A 13,853-nucleotide genomic window follows, 5' to 3' on the forward strand; every position below is an offset into this window, starting at 1 on the left:
CCCGCCCTCCCCCTCCACTCTCCTCCCCCCCCCTCCCCTCCTGTGTTTCTCTCTCCCTCCCTCTATCCGGCCAATCCAACTTGTTGCTGCTTGTAACTGATAAATTTCTGCTAAAATGTTCCAACATTTCCTTCCTCGTTGCTTGTAACTCTGACAAAATGTTGTAAATCTGTGTGCAGATCGGATCCCAATTAATTGATGTGAACCGCCTAGAACTCATTGGGTATGGCGGTATACAAGAACATAATAATAATAATAATAATACTTCTTCCTTACTTCCACTTTTGTGGCCCGGGAGCACATCCGCCCTTCTCCAATCCTCTGATACCACTCCCGACTCTAGAGACTCATTGAAAAGGTCAGTCAGTGGAGGTACCAGAACTTCCCTAAGTTCCTTCAGCACCCTGAGATGTACAACATCCGGCCCCATCGCTTTGTCTACCTTTATTTTAGCTAGCTCCTCACAAACACAACCCTCTGAAAATCAATCAGGGTCTATTACTTCTCCATTCCTATTCACATTTGTCTTCTGCGGTCTTGCTCCTGGCGCTTCAGCTGTGAACACAGAACAGAAATATTTCTTAAGCAATTCGGCCTTTTCTTTATCTGCTTCTACATATTCCTCCCCTTCACCTTTGAGTCTCACGATGCCAATTTTGCACTTCTTCCTATCACTAATATATCTAAAAAAATATCTTGTCTCCCCGTTTTAACGTGTCAGTTATTTTTTCTTCCATTTGCATCTTTGCTTTCCTGACTACACGACCAGCCTCTCTCAACTTTTCCAGTTATCAGTTTAATACCTTGCTTAGCTGTGTCATTAACCAATTCACTGTGTTGACAAACTGGATCTTCAGACCACCCATTCGCTGGATTTGCCAACCTTTTATTGGTAATTCAGAGTGTGAAACAGGAAATGTGATTCAGGTCCAACTTTGCTTTGGTTTATCTGCTTGAAAACCAGCTTGCCCCAGCAAAACTGTACAGGCAGTACTGTGTTCAACAGCTTTGAAGTAATGTCCTGTTTGACACCGTCAATGATTAAAGGAAGTTTGCTGAAAAGTGTGAATGGTACAAGTTCTGTCAGGTACCATTCTTCACCATGATGTCAGTGACTTCAAGATCGATTTATAATCATGCATGTTACAGAAAAATTGCAGATCATGAATGGGTGTGTTTTGTGTTCTGAACGCTCTTATCCACAGTGGCACATAAAAGAATGTCACAAAACGGTTGACTCGCTCCAGTTTCACAATCATCTCCTTGTATAGCAGTTGACTGGAAAACATGAACAATTTAATTCCATATATGTTGTAGGCCATCCAGAGTACTTGATGTATCACTCTCTGCTTTATGAAACGTACACCAGAAGGTGCTGCTCTAAGAATCATACATGTTTTCGATGCACTCACAATAGTCATCACATGGTAGAAGTGCTGAGTCACTGCTTGTAAGGACTGCAGTCAGTTTCTTGACAACCTTGTTTATAGTGTCCACTAGTGTTGCCCGATTCAGAGAAAAAAAAATTTCGATTCAATTTAGCTTACTGAATCAATTTTTCAATTTGATTTTCCTGCCCAATCAGGCATTTTTTTTCAAATATCCTGGTGGGTTTATTTTGTAGCCTCTTCACTCACCCCACCCCCCTTTTCCCTCTCCAATTCACACCTGTGCTGTGGTGTAAACACTCTGGGCAGGATTCATTAAACTTCCAAACCGTGTGTAATCTGTTTCCATTTGCATGCCGGCCAACCAATTCAGTAAAGGCCAGCATGCAAATGGGGATGATCATTAACACCCATGGCCAGAGCGATCCCCGCTCATGCGCACACCCTGACAGTAGTGACAGAAGCAGCCTCCTGTCACTGCTGTCAGGGCTCAGCCAATCTCTCCTGCCTGCCCAGATCTCTCTTGCCTGCTCCCGGACTCTCCTGCTCTCTGCCGCCGTTCCCTGCAGTGCAAGCCTGTGGTTTTAAAGTGGGCCTGCACTACGGGGAATGGCAGCAGAGAGCAGGAGAGTCCGGCGAGCAGGGAAGAGAGATCGGGCACCGGCCCAACACACCGGCCTGGCCCAACACCCCTCCAGCCCCCGATCTCTCCTGCCTACCCTGCTCTGCTCAGATCTCTCTTGCCTGCCCTAAGGAAGTCCCTGATCTTCTGTTAATGCAGTACATTTCTGTCTAAACATTTTGAATTGTTATTTTTGATGCCCTTGTCATTTGAGGTATTCATCTGTCAGGGAAAAACCTGCCAAAGGTATTCTCCAAGACTGTAAAAGCTTAGTTAGTCAAATCAGAGATGTTCAAGAAAGTCTGAAAAATCTCCATTCACAAAACCCCAAAATGAAACAATGGTAAAAGCATGCAAACTATATAGTTCTAAAGACTGCAACTTAAAAGGATATAAACAAGACAAAGTCAATCCAGAGGGTTGTTACTAAAAGGGTAAGTGATTTTAATCAAGGCATACAGGGACAAAGATCTCAGGGGTCCTTTTACTAAGCTGTGGTAAAAAAAAAAAAAGTGGCCTTCGCATACCTTTTTTGAGGGATTTCTTGTATACTAAGGCAATTTTTACTGCAGCTGGAAAATGGCTGATATCTTATTTTTTTCTACTAATGCCCATGAGCTTAAAAAGAATTACTGAGGAAGCACTTACCAGCTCCTATTTTGTAGGTGGTAAGGGCTCACATAGAAATATGCTCAAGAACATAAGAGTTGAGATACTGGACAGACCTCAAGCCCAGTATCCTGTTTCCATCAGTGGTCAACTCAGGTCACAAGTACCATATATGCTTGAATATAAGTTGATCCGAGTATAAGATGAGGTACCAAAAAGTTGACTTGAATATAAAACTGGGGGGAGGGTTTAATATTCCTGCCCTGCCCCCTCCCTTACTACCTCCTCTGACAGGCTCTGCACCCAGCCACCCTCCCTGCCCTCTACCCTGTCCTCCCCTCCACCGGGCCTACTGTATGACTTTGTGGGCGGACATCCTGTCCTGGATGTCAATTTTTATTTTTACCTTCCTCCCACCAGCCCCGTGTACCTATTTGAATCCCTGGTGGTCCAGCGGTGTACCAGGCATGAGCAAGCTTTCCTTGCTTCTGCCCAGTACTGAACTCCTCGCTGAATGGCTGCTGTGATTTCTCACAAGTCCCATGGGAACTCGGGGCAGGAGCGCGGAAAGCTCGCTCCTGCCTGGTACACCACTAGACCACCAGGGATTCAAAAAGGTATGCGAGGGAAGGCGGGGAGGAGGAAAAAAAATGGCAGAGTCGGCCGGAAAGAAGATGGGAGGGATCCCCTCCTATATCAGCTCACCCCATCAGGCCATATGGTAGGCCAGGCGGAGGCCAGCAACAAGTCTGGGAGGGGGTGGGTGGGCAATGACATAAATATAAGCCAAGATAAATTCCATCTGCTCATTGTCTGGGAGTCTTTGTCAGCTCGGTTTTCTTGTCCTCGGAGTAAGCTTTTTTTGTCCGTTTGGGTGCCTTATTTGGACACTCTTTCCCCTCTGATTAAAAGCCAAGTTCTCAACCGGTTGCGGAAGCCAGTGGTGCCTGTGTTGCCAGTGGGTTAACGGGGTGGGGGTGGGGGGCGTTGGGATGGGGGGGTGGTAGGGGGGAGGGGTGGCTTTTCTTGTTGGGTGGGACTTGGCCGAGTCTGGGTTTAAGACCACAACCTGGACTCTACTGAGCTCTGCCCATTGGGTGGTTTGCTGTTGTTGTTTTGTTCCTGTATTCTGTAGCCAGAAAAATGTTATGGTACTTGCTCTGTTTGGTCTTTATCATTTAATAAACTGTTTCGAAAAAAAAAAATTTATATATATATATATATATAAGCCAAGACCCCCTACTTTCGCCAAAAACATTTCGCCGTCCTCGTCCAATCCATCATCCTCTCCAAACTTAACTACTGCAATGCTATTTACTCCAGCTTATCCAGAATACTGCAGCCAAGCTGATCTTTGCAAAACGCAAATCTGACCATGTCTCCCCACTCCTGTCCAATCTTCACTGGCTCCCAGTGATTTCCAGAATCCATTTCAAATGCTCCTGCCTGGCTTTTAAGATCATTCATGGCATCCTTCCTCCCCTAATCCTACTATCCTTTAACTCTTCGAGTCCTGACTCCACCAGACCCGCCCAAAGATATAAATTCGTTCTTTTACAATTCGATCTCTCTGCAGCTTTCGATGTCGTCCACCACGACATACTACTTTATCAACTTTCTAAGATAGGAATTGACTCCACCGTCCTAAAGTGGTTCTCAAACTTCCTTCGCTCTCGCTCCTACACTGTCAACACAAATGGCACCATGTCCGTACCTTGGACACCATCTTGCGGTGTCCCTCAGGGATCACCCCTATCCCCTATTCTCTTTAACATCTACATGTCCTCCCTGAAGCTCCTCCATCTGTCCCCCCTTGAAACAATCTACACATACGCTGATGACATCCTTGTCCTCCTTGAAACAAACCAGAACCTCACCAACCTCCAGGAGAACATTACATCTTGCATAATGAGACTCCACTCCTGGTCCCTCTCGGTACAGATGAAACTAAATGAATCAAAAACAAAATTACTCTGGCTTGGCCCAAAGTTAGAACACCTGCCCACCATCTTCGCTCTACCCACAGGCGCTGCTCTGCACCTTGAGTTCTCAAGCAAGGTCCTTGGCATAAGAACATAAGAATTGCCACTGCTGAGTCAGACCAGTGGTTCATCATGCCCAGCAGTCCGCTCATGCGGCGGCCCTCTGGTCTAAGACCAGCACCCTAACTGAGACCAGCCCTACCAGCGCACGTTCTTGTTCAACAGAAACTTGTCTAACTTTGTCTTGAATCCCTGGAGGGTGTTTTCCCCTATAACAGCTTCTGGAAGGGTGTTCCAGCTTTCTACCATTCTCTGGGTGAAGAAGAACTTCCTTACATTTGTACGGAATCTAAAACCTTTCAACTTTAGAGAGTGCCCTCTTGTTCTCCCTACCTTGGAGAGGGTGAACAACCTGTCCTTATTTACTAAGTCTATCCCCTTCAGTACCTTGAATGTTTCAATCATGTCCCCTCTCAATCTCCTCTGTTCGAGAGAGAAGAGGCCCAGTTTCTCTAATCTTTCGCTGTACGGCAGTTCCTCCAGCCCCTTAACCATCTTAGTCGCTCTTCTCTGGACCCTTTCAAGTAGTACTGTGTCCTTCTTCAGGTACAGCGACCAGTGCTGGAACGCAGTACTCCAGGTGAGGGCGTACCATGGCCCGGTACAGCGGCATGATAACCTTCTCTGATCTGTTCATGATCCCCTTCTTTATCATTCCTAGCATTCTGTTTGTCCTTTTTGCTGCCGCCGCACATTGTGTGGACGGCTTCATCGACTTGTCGATCAGAACTCCCAAGTCCCTTTCCTGGGAGGTCTCTCCAAGTACCGCCCCGGACATCCTGTATTAGTGCATGAGATTTTTGTTACCGACATGCATCACTTTACACTTATCCACGTTGAACCTCATCTGCCATGTCGATGCCCATTCCTCGAGCTTGATTATGTCACGTTGCAGATCTTCGCAATCCCCCTGCGTCTTTACTACTCTGAATAACTTCGTATCATCTGCAAATTTAATCACCTCGCTCGTCGTACCTATGTCCAGATCATTTATAAAGATGTTAAAGAGCACGGGTCCAAGCACCGAGCCCTGCGGCACCCCACTGGTGACGCTCTTCCAGTCCGAGTATTGTCCATTTACCCCCACTCTCTGTTTCCTATGCTCCAGCCAGTTTTTAATCCACGTGAGTATTTCACCCTCAATTCCATGGCTTGCAATTTTCCGAAGTAGTCGTTCATGCGAAACCTTGTTGAACGCCTTCTGAAAATCCAGATATACAATGTCGACTGGATCGCCCTTGTCTATCTTCTGTTTACTCCCTCAAAGAAGTGCAGCAAGTTCGTCAAACACGATCTGCTTTTGCTAAAACCGTGCTGACTGGTCCTCATCAGCCCGTTTCCATCAAGGTGATCAATGATGCTGTCCTTTATCAGTGACTCTACCATCTTTCCCGGTACAGAGGTCAGACTCACCGGTCTGTAGTTCCCCGGATCTCCCCTCGAACCTTTCTTGAAGATAGGTGTAACATTCGCTACCTTCCAGTCTTCCGGAATCTTTCCCGATTTGATCGACAGATTGGCTATTAGTTGAAGCAGTTCAGCTATGGTCCCTTTCAGTTCCTTGATGACCCTCGGATGGATGCCATCCGGTCCCGGGGATTTATTGCTCTTAAGCCTATCAATCTGCCTACATACCTCCTCTAGACTGACCATCAATCCTGTCAGCTTTCCGTCTTCGTTTCCAGCATATAGCCTGATGGGTTCCGGTATGCTGTGTACATCTTCTTCGGTAAATATAGATGCAAAAAAATGTGTTCAGTTTGTCAGCAATTGCTTTGTCCTCTTTTAGTGCTCCCTTTATTCCATGGCCATCCAAAAGTCACACCACTTCCTTTGCGGGTCATTTCCCCTTAATATATCGAAATAACGTCTTGAAGTTCTTCGCCTCCTTGGCTATTTTTTCCTCGTAGTCTCTTTTGGCCCCTTTTACCGCCTTATGACACCTGCGTTGGCATCACTATCGATTCTTCTCTCTCCCTCAACGACCACCTCAACTCCTTGGCAAAATCATGCTTTTTCAGCCTCCACATGCTGAGGAAAGTAAGATCCTACTTTCGCCAAAAGCATTTTGCCGTCCTCGTCCAATCCATCATCCTCTCCAAACTTGACTACTGCAATGCCATTTACTTATGCCTAACAAAAAAAGTCTTCAAAGACTCCAGCTTATCCAGAATACTGCAGCCAAGTTGATCTTTGTAAAACGCAAATCTGACCATGTCTCCCCAATCCTGTCCAATCTTCACTGGCTCCCAGTGATTTCCAGAATCCATTTCAAATGCTCCTGCCTGGCTTTTAAGATCATTCATGGCATCCTTCCTCCCCTAATCCCACTATCCTTTAACTCCTTGAGTCCTGACTCCACCAGACCCACCCAAAGATATAAACTATCCTTCCCCTCTCTACGCAGTATTCTCTATGCAGGTGAACTGGGAAAATCTCTTCTCTTCAAAATCACAGGTCTCTGGAATGACCTTACTATCCCGTTGCGGAACCTGGGCTCTCTCCAACTATTCCGCAAGCAACTGAAAACTTGGCTCTTCTCTAACATGTAATTATATTTTCCCCCTTACTCTTCCATTCTATATATAAGCTCATGTAAACCTTTTCCTTTCTCTTCTTATATTTTAAGTTCTTGTAAACCGTGCCGGGCTCCACTTCCGTGGAGAGGATGCGGTATATAAACTTAAGGTGTAGTTTGGTTTAGTTGGTTTATATTCGAGTACATATGGTACCTGGCAAGATACCAAAGAGTAAAACAGATTTTGTGCTGCTTATCCTAGGAATAAGCAGTGGATTTTCCCACTTAAAATGGCTTATGGATATTTTTTTCCTTAAGAAATTATCCAAACCTTTTTTAAACCATGCTAAGCTAACTGCTTTCACCATATTCTCTGGCAACAAATTCCAAAGTTTATTTACACGTTGAGTGAAGAAATATTTTCTTTGGTTTGTTTTAAATCTACTACTTAGTAGCTTCACTGCATGACCCCCTAGTCCTAGTATTTTTAGAAAGAACAATTCATATCTACTCGTTCCATTCCACTTAGTATGAGGGGTATTCAATAATTTATCTACCTCAGTAGGAAAGAAAAGTTTTCAAAAAATGTGTTTATTTTTCAATATAGTCCCCTGATAGCTACATACACTTCATCCACTTTTCCTGCAATGACTAACTCCTTTTAAAATAATTCTTCTGTTTGACCAAACCAGGATATCAGAGCTTCCTTGATGTCTTCAGTACTTGAAAATTGCTTTCCACAGAGATTTTTCCAAAACTCGGAACAGGAAATAATCCAAGGGAGTCAGGTCAGAACTGTAGGATGAATGGTTCACAGCTGCTGAAACCCACATTCTTGGATGGCAGCCTGTGATTGTTGTGACATGTGCACCAGCGCATTGTTGTGAAGCAGTAGCACGCCTGCTGTGAGTTTTCCTCATCTTTTCTCCTTGACTGAGTCATGCAAAGTGATCATTATGTTGGCGTTAACTCTTCCCAGTTATGGTTATCTTGTTTGGCATGAACTCCAGAAGCAAAAGTCCTTCATCATCCCAGAAGACAGTTGCCATGACCTTGCCTGCAGATTTTTCGGTCTTTAACTTTTTTGGGGTGGGGGATGACTTGTGCTTCCACTGCATTGACTCCCTTTTGGACTCAAGATCTCTGTGATAGACCCAAGTCTCATCTCCAGTCACCAAACGATGAAAATAATTCACTTGGTCTTCATGGAGCATCTCCAAGTTCTTCTGACAGCTCTGATGCCTTGTGGCCTTCTGACATGGTATCAGCATTCTTGGAACCCATCTTGCACTAACCTTAGACGTGCCCAACTTTCATGAATTATTTACCTGAGATGATCATTTCTTCAGCTATTCGGGAAACCTTAATTTGTCTGTCTTGACAAAATTAAATCCTTGACTTTCTTGCACATTTCTGTGGAAGGAAAGGGATTGAGACTTGTATACCACCTTTTTGTAGTTTTACAACCATACTCAAAGCAATTTACTTATAATTACTACAAGCATTTTCCTTCTCTGTCCCAGTGGGCTCACAATCTGTCTAATGTACCTTGGGCAAGAGGATTATGTTGCTTCCACAGGCCATCCAGTGTAAGGGTCATCTTCAATGGACTCTCTACCCCACTTATAACTGCTTGCTCCAAAATTTTACTTCGTAGGATGTGATAGACTCACCATAAACTGCAGTCATAAGTTCATGGATTTCTTTTGGCTTCTCCCCTTCTTTTGTGAGAAATTTTATTACTGAACGGTTCACCAGATCTAGCAGTTTCTTTCTTGATTCACACGAGGACCCTCTCGATATGCTGTGCTTGAGTAACCTTGAGATATGTCACAACATGCACAGACTTGTTTCAACACACTTGCTACTTTCTGTCATACTTGGGTAGATAAATTTTATAGAAGAAAGGAAAACCAAATGCCAGCCAGTAAGGTTAACAAGTGAAGTGAAAGACCTAAATGAAAGTGGAAGAAGGATTCAACTGAAAACAATAACAAATAGCATAAGGAATGGCAAGTCAAATACAAGGTGCTGATATGAAAGGCAAAGAGAGATCTTGAAAAGAAGATTGTATTGATGACAAAAATACATCAAACTTTAATATATCAGTAGTAAGAAGCCAGGAAAAGAATCAATTGGACCACTAGATGACTGAAGGGTAAAAGAGAAGACATGGCCATAACGGAGAGATTAAATTAATTTTTTTCCCGGTCTTCACCAAGGAAGATGGAGGGGAGAAACCAATGCCAGAAATGGTAGTCAGTGCTGATGAGCCAAAGAAACTGAAACAAATCTCTAACAATGGAAGGTGTAATGGGGCAATTTGAGAAACTGAAGAGAAGCAAATCTCCTGGACCAGATGGTATACATCCCAGAGTACTGATAGAAATGAAAAATGAACTTACAGAGTTATTGTTAGTAATTAATCTTTAAAATCCAGAATGAAACTGGAAGTCTGGAGGATGGCCAATGTGTTACTGGAAATTATAGACCAGTAAGTCTGATGGTGGTGCTGGGCAAAACTGTACAGACTATTATAAAAAAAAAATTATAGAGCATATACATAAGCAAGGATTAATGAGTTAAAGAAAACATGGTGAGGGAGGATTTTCCTTGACTAAATCCTATCTACTATATTTCTATGAAAGGATGAATAAAAATGTAGATAAAGGTGAGCAGATCAATTCTGTGTATATGGATTTTCAAAAGGTGTTTGACAAAGTACTTCATGAAAGACTTCTGAGGAAATTAAGGTTAAAAGGGAGTTAAAAGAAAACAGGATAGGGCATAAGCAGTGGAATGCCCGCAAGCTCTGCCCCAGATCCCGCCCAAGCTCCACCCCGCCCCCCATAATAGTACTAATTGTAATACCATTTTTTCCATTCACTTTTCATATATACACACAATATAATCTTATTAACAATACATAATGGTTAACTACAAAATTAAGCTACACAAAGCACATTGTTTGTTTCTCAACATTCATTCCTATCAGAACACCTGGCCTTGGTCACACATGCAGAACGCAGATAACCCCTATGCAAATACAGGACCACAAACTAAAAGTACTAATATATACAAACCAAACCATAAGATTCAAGACTCTGCATGCAGTACAACCCCCAAAGAAACAGAAACAAATGCATTTCTTCCTGAACAATATAGACAGCAGATGTCATTTCTCAGAACTGGCACAATTCAATCACTAAATTGAAAATAAAATCATTTCCCCTACCTATGTTGCTTGGTGAGTTTGGTTTTCAAACCATCTTTCCCAGTCTCTGGCTGCACTTCATTCAGCCTGTGCTCTTAATTGTGTATCCAAGGTCACCTTATCCATTTGCTGTTTTTTTCTCCTTCACTTTCTGCCATACATCCATCTTTAATAAATGAGAGACTGACTATAATTTTAAATACCAATGGTAAGAGAGCTAATGCCATCCAAAAATTGCTCAGAAAAAGTGAAACTCTGAAGGGAGGTAGATACCTTCCCTTGGTAAAAGAGTTTACCATCCAATCATTGCATTTGTTTTAAAAGGCATCACTCTTTAACCAGGTAAAACTTCAATTGTATGACAAAATGCTTAATCGACAAAAATTGTTCAAAACTCTTATATATGAGAAAATCTCTTGTTTGCACTTATCTGTGCAGACTTGCAAAACTGTGAATATAAGGGCTCTGGGGTCTCAACGTGGCCCCGTTTCGATAAACTGCTTCAGGAGACCCAATACAATGCTGCACACTGGTGTAAATGTATCTTCCCAAGAGATGATCGTTTGTCAAAATTTGAAGAATCCAAACGGTCGTTTGGATTCTTCAAATTTTGACAAACGATCATCTCTTGGGAAGATACATTTACACCAGTGTGCAGCATTGTATTGGGTCTCCTGAAGCAGTTTATCGAAACGGGGCCACGTTGAGACCCCAGAGCCCTTATATTCACAGTTTTGCAAGTCTGCACAGATAAGTGCAAACAAGAGATTTTCTCATATATAAGAGTTTTGAACAATTTTTGTCGATTAAGCATTTTGTCATACAATTGAAGTTTTACCTGGTTAAAGAGTGATGCCTTTTAAAACAAATGCAATGATTGGATGGTAAACTCTTTTACCAAGGGAAGGTATCTACCTCCCTTCAGAGTTTCACTTTTTCTGAGCAATTTTTGGATGGCATTAGCTCTCTTACCATTGGTATTTAAAATTATAGTCAGTCTCTCATTTATTATATATTTACTTCTCTGACTAGCATACATACATGTCCCTGTAAGCTCTCTTGACGTAGTTATACATCCATCTTTAGCATTAACTTTTAACATTCAACTTTATTCCATCTTTCTGCTTTCCTCTCAAAATCTACTTTTACATGCCTTCCCATCTATCCATGTGTACCATCCCCTCCATCTTTCTTCTCCCCTATTCCCATCTAGCCATAAGGAGCATTTCTTATCTCTTCCCTGTCACACCCATTGCTGTATACCATCTACTCCCTCTGTCTCCCCTTCCCCTCCATCCCTATGCACCATCTCCTCCCTCGCCCATGGTCAGACATCTGTCTTCCCCCTTCCCCCTCATATGGTCTGGCATCTTTCTCCTCTCCTTCCCATAGCCTGGAATCTCTCTCCTCTCCTATGGTCTGGCATCTCTCTCTCCTTCCCTCCCTCTTTCCGAGGTCTAACATCTCCCTCCTCTCCTTTCTGCGGTCTGGCATCTCTTTCTCCCCTCCTTCCCATTCCAGTGATCTGACATCTCAACTCCCTCCCAGTGTAACATTTCTCCATCCATCCTCTCCTCCACTATCATGTCCAACAATTATCCCTCTTTCTTCCTTTCCCCATATACATCATCTCTTTTTCCCTCTCACACCATACACCTATGTCCCTCCCCCACAGCAGCATCTCTTTCTCTCCCTTTCCACTACTTCACCTGTGCAGCATCTCTTTTCCTTCTTTCCTACCCCCTCCCCCATGCATTTGTTCTTCCCAACCTTCTCCCTGTATGTGCAGTATCTGTCTTCCCAACCCCTGAGCATCTGTCCTCCCTGCCTTCTCAACTCCCTAAACCTTGCCTCTCCCTGTCAGGCTCTGCACCCAGCCCCCTCCATCCCCACTCTGTCAGGCTCTGCACCCAGCCACCCATCAGACTCTGCACCCAGCCATCCCCGTCACTCTGCACCCAGCCACCCCCCGTCAGACTCTGCACCCAGCCACCCCCCGTCAGACTCTGCACCCAGCCACCCCCGTCAGACTCTGCACCTAGCCACCCCCCATCAGACTCTGCACCCAGCCACCCCCTGTCACTCTGCACCCAGCCACCCCATCAGACTCTGCACCCAGCCACCCCTCCCGTCAGACTCTGCACCCAGCCATCCCGTCAGACTCTGCACCCAACCACCCTCGTCAGACTACACTTCTCCCCCTCCTGCCAGACTCTGCACCCAGCCCTTCTCTCCTCCCCCCATTATGCACTGCACCTAGCCTCCTCCTGGTCAGACTCTGCACTCGGCCCCATCCTCCTACCTCCTCTGGCCTGGTGGTCCAATGGTGCACCAGGCAGGAGTGATCTTTCCTCGCTCCTGCCCTGCTGCTAACCTGGTCTTCGTGGCTGGTTTCTTCTGCTGCTGAGCGGCAATGAATGAGAGCACACTTTGGTATTCCTGCTTGGCGCTCAGCAGTTTCTTTGACTGGCTCCCACGAATTCTTGCGATTCGCAGGAGCCAATCAAAGAAGCCGCTGAGCACCGAGCAGGAACACCAAAGCGTGCTTCCGCTCATTGCCGCTCAGTGGCAGAAGAAACCAGCCATGATGATCAGGTTAGCAGTGGGGCAGGAGCGAGGAAAGCTCGCTCCTGCCTGCTGCGCCACTGGGACCACCAGGGATAAAAGTAAGTGGCAATTTTGGGGGAGGCCACGGACCTGTGGCCCCTCCATTCCAGTGCCTATGGGGTAGGGTTAAATGTTAATTTAGTGAGGTTCCCCGGGGGTCTCTGCTGGGACTGCTGCTTTTCTAACATTTATCGATGATCTACAGATGGGAATAACTAGCAAGATAACTAAACTTGCTGATAACAAAGTTGTTCAAAGTTGTTAAATCGCAAGAGGATTGTGAAAATTGCAAGAAGGCCTTGCAAGACTGGGCATCAAAATAGCAGATGATGTTTAATGTGAAAAAGTGCAAAGAGATGTATGTGGGAAAGAGGAACCCGAACTATAGCTATGTGTTGCAGGGTTCCGATTTAGGAATTACCACCCAGGAAAAGGATCTAGGTGTCATCACTGAGGATACGTTGAAACCCTCAGCTTAGTGTGCTACGATAGCTAAGAAAACAAATAGAATGTTAGAAATCATCAAGAAAGGAATGGAAAACAAAGATGAAAATGTTGTAATACCCTTGTATTGCTGTATCGCTCCATTGTGTGACTGCACCTTGAATACTGTATGCAATTCTAGTTGACGCATCTCAAAAAAACATATAGAGAAATTAGGAGAGATACATAAAAAGGCGACAAAAACAACAAATAGGACAACTTCCCTATGAGGAAAGGCTAAAGCCGCTAGGGCTCCTCAGACTGGGGAGAGCTCAGGAGAGATAGGCCTGAGTAAATCCTGCAATAAGCTATTTTAAGCTGTGGTACGTGTACGTTAGTGCTTACTGCAGCTCAGTAGGACCCCTAAATA

This window comes from Geotrypetes seraphini, chromosome 6, assembly GCF_902459505.1.
Source record: "Geotrypetes seraphini chromosome 6, aGeoSer1.1, whole genome shotgun sequence".
NCBI lineage: Eukaryota > Metazoa > Chordata > Amphibia > Gymnophiona > Dermophiidae > Geotrypetes > Geotrypetes seraphini.